The 14,273-nt window shown below is 46.8% G+C and overlaps 1 long non-coding RNA gene across 1 annotated transcript in view; it reads right to left on the reverse strand.

Annotated features, from left to right (window-relative positions):
* Window positions 1-3,970: 3,970 nt before the first annotated feature.
* Window positions 3,971-14,273, reverse strand: part of LOC119979064 — a 111,029-nt gene continuing 100,726 nt past the window's right edge. The window contains exons 2-3 of the long non-coding RNA XR_005463631.1: window positions 5,531-5,648; window positions 3,971-5,444 (exon numbers count right to left, since the gene is read on the reverse strand). This is a non-coding gene — a long non-coding RNA (uncharacterized LOC119979064). The remainder of the gene's footprint in view (window positions 5,445-5,530; window positions 5,649-14,273) is intronic.

Genomic DNA, 14,273 nt, shown 5'->3' on the forward strand with positions numbered 1-14,273 from the left:
TCCGTCTGAATCCTGATTTTTACAGAAGGGTTTTCCCAAGAGTCAGAAGATTTTGTCCATCGCTGCTTGCGGCTCACAGTTCACAACAGGCAACAGCAACAGATCTTTGCCTGCAGCACAGTTAGGATACACAAGTACACCATTGAAACACATGACATCCAAGACATGGGACCCCCACACACCCACTCTCTGGTCATAAGGATATTCCCAATGCTGTGGCCCAGCGTTCGATTATCGGCCGCTGGGGTTTTGAAGCCTCCAGTGTCCAGGCCTCACAGTCTGGTTGGGCATTAACACCCCCCCTGTGACATAGAACATAGACCATAGAACACACAATGCAGAAGGAGGCCATTTGGCCCATTGAGTCTGCCCCAACCCACTTAAGCCCTCACTTCCACTCTATCCCCGTAACCCAATAACCCCTCCTAACCTTTTTTTGGTCACTAAGGGGAAATTTATCGTGGCCAATCCACCTAACCTGCACATCTTTGAACTGTGGGAGGAAACCGGAGTACCCGGAGGAAACCCACGCTAACACGGGGAGAACGTGCAGACTCCGCACAGACAGTGACCCAGCGGGGAATCGAACCTGGGACCCTGGAGCTGTAAAGCCACAGTGCTAATCACTGTGCTGCCGTGCTGCTCCAGGACATGACACGTGTACCCACGGGAATCCGCTCGGGAGCTGTGGAGTTCTCACATTCCCAACATTTCCAATTCCCCATTAGCGATAACCTTCAGCCGTGCGGCCAGCGGCCACCACAGTCAGTGAGAGTTAAAGTGACCATCGCCATATTAGTACGGACGGGGCTCTGTCCTGGGGGTGTTCAGCAGGAGGGACAGGCAGAAGCTGAAGTTGCCCCTGGAATGGGTACACACGATCCGGTGGGGTGGCATGTCAGAACCGCGGGGGATAAGCCCCACGCCCCATCTAACCCAGGGGTGACCCCCCATTGATGGGGCTGCCCCCCCCCCTGACCAGGTCCATCCCTACCCCCCAAACCTCGGGGCTCCCATACCCACTCCCCCAAGTACTGGGGCAACAGCCCCGGTGCCCCCGGGCTGACTTCCTGATCTCGAACATGGCTACTCACCTTCTCCGATCCCCACAGCTGGCATGGCGCTGGATTCATCGTTTTAAATAATTGTGCTGAAGGGCCCAGGTAATCACTCGATGGCGAGCCATTCAGATCACGGAAGGCCATTAGATAGGGGGTCCTTCCCGTTAATGAGATGGAGATTGGCCTTAATTGGAGATTATTGGTTTCCCGCCGCACTGCAGCAGAATCCGATCTCGCCAACGGAAGCGAGGCAGTTAGATTGGAACCGGTCAGCGGCCGGCACAGTTCCCGATTTCGGACTCTCCCGCAGGATCTAACCGGCCTGCTCAGATTCCCGCCCGGCACGGCGGAGCCGTTAGATCACGCCCCAAATTGCTGAAAATCTGGTATAGGTCAATAGTACTTAAAATATTGTGAAGATGATCTTTTGTACTGGATCAATGTTCATTTCACCCAAACCAGACCCTGTCCTCAAACTGACCCTGTCTCCAGATCAAAAGTCTAAGCTTTTTAGCGATTGTGACAGTTCCGGTCCGTTCGCTCCTGGAACTTCTTTTCCTCGGACCACAGGGCCTTTAAGAAGATTTTCCCGTCAAAAAATGTTGAACTTACGAAGAAGCTGACGAGCGTACACATCAATTAAACTAATATCTAGTTCAGTATAAATTTTAAGTCATTTTCAGTGATTTTAAATTGGGTTGCACAGAGCTGGAGGGCTCGATATCTTTGTTAAAAATTAATCATTTTGATGTTAAACCAATTAGTAAAACTGACCAAGTTGCCACCCTTAAATACACCAAGGCGTATCAGAAACAAAGTGACTATGTGTGTTACAATGGCTCATGGAAGATTTTACATTTGTGATACTCCAAACGAATTTAAGCAGCTATGTGGACCGTTTCCGGATCAGTGCAATTTCAAGTGCATTTTCGGCACAATGCATCAATTGCACCTGAAGCAGAAACTCTATTCCTATCTCTTGTCGCATTAGGGTGTTTGGAGCTGTAAGGGTTAATGTGGCACTGGGGAAACAGCATTGCCCACAATACGACATCGAGAGAGTCCCATGGGAGTAGTTGCGAGTCTGGTCAAAGTTGCTTGAAGATAGCACCGAATCAGGACTGTATCCTATGTATATAGCTATGTGTTATTAATGAACGGGTATTGTTTGACCATACAAACCTCTAGAATTCTTAAGGGCAGCACGGTAGCACAAGTGGATAGCACTGTGGCTTCACGGCTCCAGCGTCCCAGGTTCGATTCCCCGCTGGGTCACTGTCTGCGGAGTCTGCAGGTTCTCCCCGTGTCTGCGTGGGTTTCCTCCGGGTGCTCCGGTTTCCTCCCACAGTCCAAAGACGTGCAGGTTAGGTGGATTAGCCGTGATGACGTGCCATTAGTGACCAAAAAGGTAAGGGGGGGTTATTGGGTTATGGGGATGGGGTGAAAGTGAGGGCTTAAGTGGGTCGGTGCAGACTCGATGGGCCGAATGGCCTCCTTCTGCACTGTATGTTCTATGTTCTAAAAAAAACTCCTTAAGAGACAAGACAAAACCTAGTACAGAATGTAAAAACGACTGCTCACTGGAGGAAATGAAAAGGAGGAATGTCCGAAAAAAGAAGTTCTGAAAGATGAAGTCAAAACAGCTTTATATCACTATCTCACAATGCAAATTTCTGCCCACAATTTGATATCCATCCTGTTCAGTGTTCAGATAATGAGCCCAACCAGACTGGCACATTCCTTTTCTTCATTTTCCTTTATCTCCCAGTTAATGTTGTGTCAAATGCCATATCGAAGCACCTAGAAGATGAAGTGAAATCTCATGTTGCCTCATTGATGTATGTCCTCATATCTCCCACATATTGGCTCCAGTGTTCCTATCTAAGAACAGTAATCAATCCACAATCGTGGAAAGAACAGTCAACTATCCCAATGACACAGCTGATGATTTTTGACACATTTACAGATGTAGAGGTGAAGCTATGAAATATATTGCTTCACAACTCAATCAATTCTTTTAGCATTAAATCTCTGTTGGAGACATTTGAGTTCCCTTCCTCGGAACCTGGGACAGGTCAGATATGAGCTGTCAGTCAGGGAGGTAGGTAGGGCATGGCCCATTGCTTAACAATGAATGAAAAGATGCAGAGGAATGTTCTAGCGTGTTCAGAATCAACTATTCTTTCCCCGTTAGGTGCTGTCGTATTTTTTTACCTCCTTCATTTTGTTTCTCGAGCTCTCATATCCAGAAATCGATGACACAGACTAGGGTGTAATTCCGAAGGATGCAGCAACTTGTTTACACCTCAGTCATCCTTCAAATGCACAGAGCTAGCATGGATATGATAGGCTGAATAGCCTGCCCCTGTGCTGTAACCTTAAATGATGATACGTTCTTCTGTGCCTGTAACGAAGGAACGGTGCACTGTAATTTTAATATAATTCACATTCAATGTCACCTAATTGAATCTTCAGACTGCCAACGTGTTTCTTGAATGAAATACAATTATTAAGAAAGCAGTTCTGTACAAAGGGAATATTTGAGAAATAGTGACACACTGGATACACAGCCTGGATTATGATCCACAGGTTATTCCCGAGACTACAATGTCCCTCCCAACGTGGGCGAGCTGGTGGCCTCTTTATAATAATAATCTTATAATAATAATAATCTTTAGTGTCACAAGTAGGCTTACATTAACACTGCAATGAAGTTACTGTGAAAAGCCCATAGGCGCCACACTCCGGCGCCTGTTCGGGTACACAGAGGGAGAATTCAGAATGTCCAATTCACCAAACAGCACGTCTTTCGGGACCTGTGGGAGGAAACCGGAGAACCCGGAGGAAACCCACGCAGACACGGGGAGAATGTGCAGATTCAGCACAGACAGTGACCCAAGCCGGGAATCGAACCTGGGACCCTGTCGCTGTTAGACAACAGTGCTAACCAGTGTTCTTAATGCAACCTGGAACGAAGAGGTTGATCAAGGTGAAGTCTGTTGTGCCTGAGACTCTGCTGGGCCATAAAAAATGACTAAAAGCCATTCTTAAATATGTCGCTGAAATTCGATTCCAGATCCTTGACTCAGTGAATATTCCCGTTAACGTTGTGATCCTTCCAGGCACTAAACCAGAACAGCTTGTGAAGACTAAGTCTTCACAACGGACCAGTACCATATGCTGCCATTCTTTTTAAAATCCATCAGCAATGTTCACTTGAATTTTTTTCTGTGGATTAATATCTGTTTAGATTCAATTAACAGGAAGCATCGTCAGTCTGTATCCTTTCTAATGCTGGGTGTCCAAAATGTCAAACTAGCTGACGATAATCCTTGACACCTTATATGTGACTAGATTAACCTACACAATGATGTTTTATAATGATTATTAATTGACAATTTGCTGAAATTGTGGCACAATTTGTTTCAACATCCATCTTCGGAGCCTCAATTTCTCTTTGCAAATGTGCTGTGTGCACCAGCGTGTGCAGCTTTCAGACCAACACGCCAGCCTTCATGCAATCTACATCCACATACACTCCGCGGCTTCTCTTTGGAATTTTTACGCCCAGCAACAGGTAAAGAATCATATCCCGGGAAAAACCTGATGTGGAATAAGAGAGCGTCTGATTATCAAATGGAATCTTTGTTCAATCAAAAATATTTCTGCAAGTTTATGGAATTCTCTGGCAAATCGCTGAAGGTGGAAATATTCGATGTGACTTATCATGAAACCTGTTTTTATTATAACATAAGTGTGTCTGCAGAGTCTTCAAGAATCATTTAGCTGTAATCAATGGAGATTGAAACTGGTCTGTGGAACGATTCTATGCGTCATGATAGCAGACAAATGAATGCATGGTTTGTGTACCAAGATTTTATGTGACTCCTTTTTTTTTAAGCATTGCACAACAAGGGCTGTGATTGATGTCACGCATGAGGCCATCAGCAAAAACGATCCCGTGTAGATCAGAGCATGAAACATAACTCTGGCTAAAATGTACGGAGCTGAGGTGAGTTATGAGTCTTTGTTTCACAGTTTATGGAACACAATTTCATTTAAGCCATAAATCTGTCATCTCGGTATTGTTTATCACAGTGCGATTGATACCAGACTCCATCAGAGCCACGACTCAGAGGAATTCAAGATGAGTAGTGAAGCACCACAGCTGAACTCTTAAGACAGTCTCAAAAGATATTTGGGGAGAGCACGCTCGAGGTTGAGGAGCACATTCCCAAAACTGTAGCCAATTTGTTGGTGGTTGTGATGTGAATTCTGATTTTTCATCACGGGTTGCTGCGGGAAGTGACCATCCATCCATTGGAAATTAAAACTGCAGAATAACCATGGCTGAGAGATTCAGCAGGGTGATTGTTTGACAACCTGCAAAACGGACAATAAAAGATAATCACCTGTTCTGTTTCTTAACCGGAAAAATACACTTTTAATAATATTCTGCCAGTGCTCACTTCATTCTGTCACCATGGGTTTGATGTTTGTTGGGAGGATCTAGCAATCGGCTGGTGAGAACATTGTCACAATCTTGGTTGTCTTTTTTTGTAAAGCACAATTATGTTTTCCGTCCATCTGGAACAGATAAAGTAACGTGTTTTCCTGAACGTTGGCAAAAATCTAATTATAAGATACAGGAGCAGAATTAGGCTATTCGGCCCATCGAGTCTGCTCTGCCATTCAATCATGGCTGATATGTTTCTCATCCCCATTCTCCTGCCTTCTCCCCATAACCCCTGATCCCCTTATTAATCAAGAACCTATCTATCTCTGTCTTAAAGACACTCAATGATTTGGCCTCCACAGCCTCCTGCGGCAAAGAGTTCCACAGATTCACCATCCTCTGGCTGAAGAAATTCCTCCTCATCTCTGTTTTAAAGGATCGACCCTTTAGTCTGAGATGGTGTCCTCTGGTACTAGTTTTTCCTATAAGTGGAAACATCCTCTCCACGTCCACTCTATCCAGGCCTCATAGTATCTTGTAAGTTTCAATAAGATCCCCTCTCACCCTTCTGAACTCTATTGAGTACAGGCTTGTCAACTACTCCCGATATGACAAACTGTTCATTCCCAGGATCATTCTTGTGAACCACCTCTGGACCCTTTCCAAGGCCAGTACATCCTTCCTTAGATACGGGGCCCAAAACTGTTCACAATACTCCAAATGGGGTCTGATCAGAGCCTTATACAGCCGCAGAAGTACATCCTTCGTCTTGTATTCTAGCCCTCTCGACATGAATTCTAACATTGCATTTGCCTTCCTAACTGCTGACTGAACCTACACGTTAACCTTAAGAGAATCCTGAACTAGGACTCCTAAGTCCCTTTGTGCTTCTGCTTTCCAAAGCCTTTCCCCATTTAGAAAATAGTCTATGCCTCTATTCCTCTTACCAAAGTGCATAACCTCACACTTTTCTACAATGTTATCCACCTGCCATTTCTTTGCCCACTCTCCTAGCCTGTCCAAGTCATTCTGCAGCCACCCCGCTTTCTCAACACAACCTGTCCCTGTACACAGTGGCACAGTGGTTAGCACTGCTGCCTCACAGCGCCAGGGAAACGGGTTCAATTCTGACCTTGGCTGACTGCCCGTGTGGAGCTTGCACTTTCTCCCGATCTACGTTTCCTCCAGGTGCTCCGGCCTCCCCCCACACTCCAAAGATATGTAGGTTAGGTGGACTGGCCATGCTCAATTGTCCCTTAGTGTCCAAAAATGAGCAGGTTAGATAGGGTTATGGGGTAGGGCAGGGGATTGGGCCTAGATAGGGTGCTCTTTCAGAGGTTTGGTGTAGACTCGATGAGCCACATAGCCTCCTTCTGCACTGAAGGGCTTCGATGATTCCATGATTTCTCATGTATCCCCTTCTGCACTGAGGGAATCCTATGGTTCTAAGGGCGGGGGAATCAGGAGAGCAGCAGCTGTTTGTTACCCTTTTGCTGTTTGTGAAGGGCTTTAGAAATGCAATCTTGCCAATGGCTAGGATATTGTTTGTTCCTTACAGGGTGTCACGTTATCAATTTGCTGAATCTTTCATGCAGCCTGTTGAAAATGTTCACGTCTGTCTGCATGGCACATTGGAAAGGTGCTCTGACATCGACGCTGTCAGGCGAGATGAAATAGAGAAACTATTGAATCATTATCATCCATGCATGTGTCTTCTGCAAACATCTTCCACCACTGAATTAATTTTGTCCCCGCACTCGCCGACAGCGAGAATAGCGGCGGGAGCACAAAATCTGGCGAGAGTGGGGAAACGAGATTCTGGGCATGGAGAATAGTTCACTTGTTTCACAGACCCTAAAGGCTACACATGGTGAAAAGTCAACAGGAAAAACACAACCATAACACTGGGCAGACTTCACTGAGAAACATTAGATTTGCCCAAATGAGTCTGGTGAACAACAATCCTGCACTCCAAATAGCACAGAATAGCCCCAAATGTCAAACTGGAAACTTACAGGGAACAAGATGCGATATATTACCAATAAATTGCTGCTGGTCCTCCAGCTTTTCATCCAAGCGTTTCAAAGCGACCAAAAAAAGAGGTTGTTGTCGATTACCTCGGTAAGTATAAGACCAGACAAACAAAACTATCTGTCATTAAATGGATCTCAAGAGAAAAGGCTGAAGTTCATAAAAGCAACATTTGGAAAATCAGATTACTTTTCTGCAGTTGTTGTGCGTTATGAGGTTGTTAGAAAGAATTGTGCCAGTGGCAAAATGAAAATGGGGCCTCTTTTAGCAGCAGCAGAAACATCACATTGAGCTGTGAATCCTATCGGCAAGGTTTTATTCAAAGTGACAATCTCTCTTTCGTTATATCAGATCTACATTGCCAAGAGAACCAAGAGAAAACTTTATATCCGCATTTGTAACCACAAAGAATCTCTAAGTCTGAAGTGTGTTAACCGCATACAGAACATATATCTTGGGCGGGATTCTCCGCCTCCCCCTCCGCCGGGTCGGAGAAGCACCGGGGGGGGGGGGGGGGGGGGGGGGGGGCATGAAACCCGCCCCGGCGCTCCGTCGCAGAATTCCCCGGCACAGGTTTTTTGGCGGGGATCACGTCGCACCAGTCGGGGGCCGTTGGCAGTGGCCCCTCCGGCGATTCTCCGGGCCCCGATGGGAGAAGCGGCCGCCCGTTTCCGGCCAGTCCCGTCGGCGTAGATTAGACAAGGTCCATACCGGCGGAACCTGGCTCTGAGGGTGGCTTGGAGAGTCCTCAGGGGTGTGCAGGGGCTACTCGTGCCAGCCGGCAGAGGCCCTTCGGTGCCGGTTGGCATGGCGTCAACCACTCCAGCGCCGGCCTAGGCCCCGGAAGTGTGGAGGATTCCGCAACGTCCGGGCTGCGCGATGCCGGAGTGGTTCACGCCGCTCTTTGCCGCTGGTACGGCCGCCCCGCCGGTTGAGGGAGAATCCAAGCTCTTGTGTTGCCCTATTATGTATTTTCTTTTATTTCCTTTTCTTCCCATGTACTAAATGATCTGCTTGAGCTGCTCGCAGAACAATACTTTTCACTGTACCTCGGTACACGTGACAATAAACAAATCCAAATCCAAACAATACACAAATGTGCTCCCCCCACACCCTAAATGTCCTGTTGAAAATATATACTGCTGTTATACAGAATTCACAGAGAGTCGCCACACATGGGAAGGACAAAAGTTGTACGGTTAATTCTCCCGCTGCAATTTCTTTGTAATCCTTTCTACAGTTGCTTGTTAAAGATGGGGAAGTGTTTGTGTGTCCATTTGTAATTGTTTTGTTTGTAATGATTGGCTTTTTGAACAACTTATTAAGAAAGTTTGTACACAAACCATTGTTGCAAACTCACAGCACCCCACCCATGGTAGCATGTGAGAGTGTATCGCTCACTGTATGCTCAATGCCCCTTTGTCTTTTCACTAACATGAAGAAAAGGAGTGAAACATCTTCCCCAAAATCTCCATTCAACGGTGAGGCTGCTTAAATAATTGAATTTATAGGGCAACACGGCAGCGCAGTGGGTTAGCACTGCTGCCTCACGGCGCCGAGGTCCCAGGTTCAATCCTGGCCCTGGGTCACTGTCTGTGTGGAGTTTGCACATTCTCCCCGTGTTTGCGTGGGTTTCGCCCCCACAACCCAAAGATGTGCAGGCTAGGTGGATTGGCCACGCTAAATTGCCCCGTAATTGGAAAAATGAATTGGGTACTCTAAATGTAAAAAAAATAATTGAATTTCCACCTACATCTGCATTGAACGTAACCAGTGGGGTCTACCTTTCATCCACTGACATGTGTACGACATTTACTCTTCAAGAATTCAACGGCGTAATTCAAACAAACAGACTGTGTTAGGAGGCATTTATTATTCATCGTCTTCTCATTAATATTTCATGACAGAAGTGATCGTTTTGAAAAGGTTACTGTCTGAGACGTAAGGAAGCACTGTGTCATTACAGAGGGAGGTCAGTGTTCGAGGCGAGGAGAAAAAGGCAGCTAGTCATTCATGTGTTGTGTTGAAAAATGACAGAGACAAAGAGAGGCCATCACTTAGACTTAGGGTTGAATTATTCAGCAGAGTTTTAGCTTAGTGTAGAAACAGCTGGGTAATTGGAGTAATTTAAGTTGTAAAGAAGCTTATGCTGATAAGACCATGAAACATACCAGTGTTCTGATTGTCAAAGTGGTGCTGTCAAAACTTTAAACAACTCATTCCACATCAATAGAAGCTACTAAAACAATGGCCAAACTGAGATTATTTCATTCCATTGGTAATTTTAATATCCTTATTATTTTACAACAATAAAATAAGAGAGAACGAGGGTTACCCCAGCAGTGTATCCTCAGGTTCTGCATCAGAGTGAGGCAGCACGGGGTCATGTTACTGAGCGACAACCTTCTCTCTAAAAGTCTCACCGTGTAAGCGTGGTATTGTGACCTCTTCTTTCATTCACATTTCCTGTATGGTGAGCCTTGTGGCTCGCCATATGACAGAGGTGGGAAGTGAAATGGAAGAAAGATTGCAAGGATTGGGTGGAGGAAGTGCCTCAGTGAAAGATATTTTCTGTGATAACTTGAAATAACAAAGGAGGGAGTTCAATGCGCTGTTTAAAAGAAGAAGCTTTTTTATATAAATAAATAACAAAGTTTAACAATAGCAGTAACTCTGCGGAACAGTGGCAACAGTAATAACTATGAAAACAGGAGCTCTAGTTTGGGCAGCACAGTAGCATTGTGGTTAGCACAATTTCTTCACAGCTCCAGGGTCCAAGGTTCAATTCCGCATTGGGTCACTGTCTGTGCGGAGTCTGCACATTCTCCCCGTGAGTGTGTGGGTTTCCTCCGGGTGCTCCGATTTCCTCCCACAGTCCAAAGATGTGCAGGTTAGGTGGATTGGCCATGATAAATTGCCCTTAGTGTCCAAAATTGCCCTTAGTGTTGGGTGGGATTACTGGGTTATGGGGATAGGGTGGAGATGTGGGCCTGGGTAGGGTGCTCTTTCCAAGAGCCGGTGCAGACTCGATGGGCCGAATGGCCTCCTTCTGCACTGTAAATTCTATGAAAACAGATCTTGTTTACAGGTCACCCTCTTACAGACAGAAAAAGCCCACACAAAGCTCGCACGTGCTCAGAACTCCCAACAGATACCAGTAAAACAATTACAGAGGAGAATAATAATAATAAAGGCTTGTGAGAACACTCTGTACTCAAAATTACACTCTGTAACATCTTCATAGAAGGCGTCAGCATAGCCACCCCTCAATCTGTCTACTCACAGGGGCAAGTCTCAGCAGTTGGATACAGACCTTTGGATACATGGGGCAGGACGTCCCATGAGTTTGAGGGATTGGGGGTATCAGGATCCTCCAAGCTCTGCTGAGCTGAACATCAATTCTGCACCTCAGTCATTGGCATTATTGATGAAGAAGGCTATTCTGGAGCAGCAGCAGAAAAGGTGAGGTTCGGTTACTCTTTCTGGGGGCTAGTGTGCGCGACTGTGGGGGCGGGGTTCGCTCAGTTGGCTAGATAACTGGTTTGTGATGCAGAGCGAGGCCAGCAGTGCGGGTTCAATCCCTGTACCGGCTATGGTTATTCGCCTTCTTCACCCTGCCACTCTCCTGAGGTGTGGTGACCCTCAGGTTAAATCCCCACCAGTCAGCTCTCCCCCTCAAAGGGGAAAGCAGCCAATGGCCATCTGGGATGATGGCGACTTTACACTTATACGCACGACAGGAGAGAGATTGGAGGAGTCCATTTGTATATGAGTCTCATGATGTCTCAGACCTTTGCACGAAAGTCCACCCACATGGAGCACTGAGTGTATGCTGTCCCTCACCCATGGTGTCTATACATTAAATAAGATGCCGAAAACCCAGTTGACTATTCCTGACCTCACTCCTAGGCAGCAAAGCGCTCTCCAGCTTGTGGGGAGGTTTAGGTAGATCATGAGAGGGAAAATAGAGAAAGGACACACAGAAATGAGACTCTGCTGAAAGTACTCCCACTCCTCCCCCTTTGGGTGTGTGCGCCCCCCCCCCCCCCCCCCCCCCCCCCCCCCCCCCCCCCCCCCCCCCCCCACCCTCTCAGTCAGGCCTCCACATGCTACCTGCTACCCCAAGGGAGCAGGTGCAGGTGGGGCAGTGTTCGTTGGAATATTCACAGGCTCCAGACCGCTGATGATCTCAGCACAGGTATTTCAGCTCTCAGAACAGGGAACGAGCATCTTTCCCTCAGTTGAGTGGCTCTGTAGGAAAAGTAAGAGAAAGATTTTATGGTTTAGTGCTCCTTGCAGTTACTATTAAGCTATTTTGCTGGTAGGGCCAGCTGGTTAACAAACAGTAGCACCAGATTGGCTTCAGCAATCACAGGTGTGGAATTTTACGCTCGTTGAAGAGACCGGAGAGGCCACTCTCAATCTTGCTTTTTGACTTGAGCACAAGGTCAGGAGTTGCAGCAGTAGCACGGTAGCATAGTGGTTAGCACAATTGCTTCACAGCACCAGGGTCCCAGGTTCGATTCCCAGCTTGGGTCGCTGTCTGTGTGGAGTCAACACGTTCTCCCCGTGCCTGCGTGGATTTCCTCCGGGTGCTCCGGATTCCTCCCACAGTCCAAAGATGTGCTGGTTTGGTAAATTGGCCGCGATAAATTCCCCTTAGTGTCCAAAAGGGTTAAGTGGGGTTACTGGATTACGGGGATAGGGTGGAGGTGTGGGCTTCAGTGGGGTCAGTGCAGAATTGATGGGCTGAATGGCCTCCTGCACTGTAAATTCTGTGGTTCTGTGCTTAAATCCTCCCACACAACCCAGTGAAAAGTGGCAGAGGATTTCTGAAGGATGGGTGAGGCCACTGGCCATGGAGAAGCACAGAATGGGGTTGCACTGTAGGGAAGGTCAGAGTTCGCTCAGGATAAGGTCAAAATTCCCAGCTTGGCAGCAGAGAACTGATCCCACAGAAACAAAAGCAAAGTTCCCTCCCGGCAGGATTTCCGTTAGAAGTAATGTGCTTTAATCTGGAAGAGAGAGACAGTGCAGTGAGGAATGCAATGACAGTAAGAAAGCACTGGTGAAGCTGGGCGACATTCAAATAAAATACATCACCCCAAAAGGCAGCGGAGAAATAGAATTTGGCCCAAAATGAAAATGGATGGTGTCCTTCTTCAAAGCTGCCTCGTTTCAGTCCCGTTATAATTATTTCGGCCATAAAAAGAACATTTTGCTGTATTCTGTTCAAATCATTCTCATCGCTGGATCGCACAAAGATCTTTGATGATAACAACCTTTCCTTGCCCAGGTTGATTTTTAATTGAATTCCCATTTGACCATTTGGTGGGATTCCAGAGTATTGGTTTGGAGATTACCAGTTGTGACCACTGGGCCACAGGAGGAACCCACTGAACAAGATGTGACCATCAATCTGAGGAACAGCTGATATTTTGGAGAGAGACACTGGTCCCTCTTTCAAATCCCTGTTTAATGACACTGAACTCCAATTATCCTACGCAAGCTAAAGAAATTTGGCATGTCTGCATTGACTCTCACAAACTTCTACAGATGTGCCATAGACAGCAACCTATCCAGCTGCATCACAGCTTCGTATGGCAACTGTGCCATAGAGAGCATCCTATCCAGCTGCCCCACAGCCTGGTATGGCAACTGTGCCATAGACAGCAACCTATCCGGCTGCCCCACAGCCTGGTATGGCAACTGTGCCATAGAGAGCATCCTATCCGGCTGCATCACAGCCTGGTATGGCAACTGCTCGGCCCAAGATCTCAAGAAACTGCAGAGTGTGGTGAACTCAGCCCAACGCATCACACAAGCTTGCCACCCCCACATTGATTCTGTCTACACCTCCCGCTGCCTCAGGAAGGCAGACAGCATTATCAGAGACCCCTCCCACCCAGGCTTTGCCTTCTTCCAGACCCTTCCATCAGGCAGAAGGTACAGAAGTCTGAAGGCCCGCACATCCAGACATAGGAACAGCTTCTTCCCCACAGCTACCAGACTCCTCAACCACACCCCCTCAGACTGATCTGTTCCCTGTAAAAACACTATTCACAATGCCCTATGTTGCTCTTGATTGGGCAGCACGGTAGCATAATGGTTAGCACTGTGGCATCACAGTGCCAGGGTCCCAGGTTTGGTTCCCTGCTGGGTCACTGTCTGTGCAGAGTCTGCACTTTCTCCCCGTGTCTATATGGGTTTCTTCCGGGTGCTCCGGTTTCCTCCCACTGTCCAAAGATGTACAGGTTAGGTGGATTGGCCATGATGAATTGCCCTTCGTGCCAAAAAAGGTGAGGAGGATTTATTGGGTTAAGTGGATAGGGTGGAAGCGAGGGCTTAAGTGGGTCGGTGCAGACTCGATGGGCGGAATGGCTTCCTTCTGCACTGTATGTTCTATGTTCTATGTATTTGCTTTGTTTGGCTCCCTGTTCTGCACTGTAACCAATCACTGTTTGTCGATGTATCATTTGTCAATCAATGTTCTCTGTTGTTTATTCTTTTGTCTACTATGTACGTACTGTGTACTGTGCAGAAAAATACTTTTCACTGTACTTTGGTACATGTGACAATCAATCAAAACAAAATCAATGCATCTACTATCTCTGTAGCTTCTTCTGTTAGGATCCTAGGATACAAACCATCAGGAAAACGGGGTTTATCTGCCTTTAGTCCCATTAGTCTGTCTAATGTTACTTCTCTAGTGATGGTATTTAATT

This window comes from Scyliorhinus canicula, chromosome 15 (genome assembly GCF_902713615.1).
Source record: "Scyliorhinus canicula chromosome 15, sScyCan1.1, whole genome shotgun sequence".
NCBI lineage: Eukaryota > Metazoa > Chordata > Chondrichthyes > Carcharhiniformes > Scyliorhinidae > Scyliorhinus > Scyliorhinus canicula.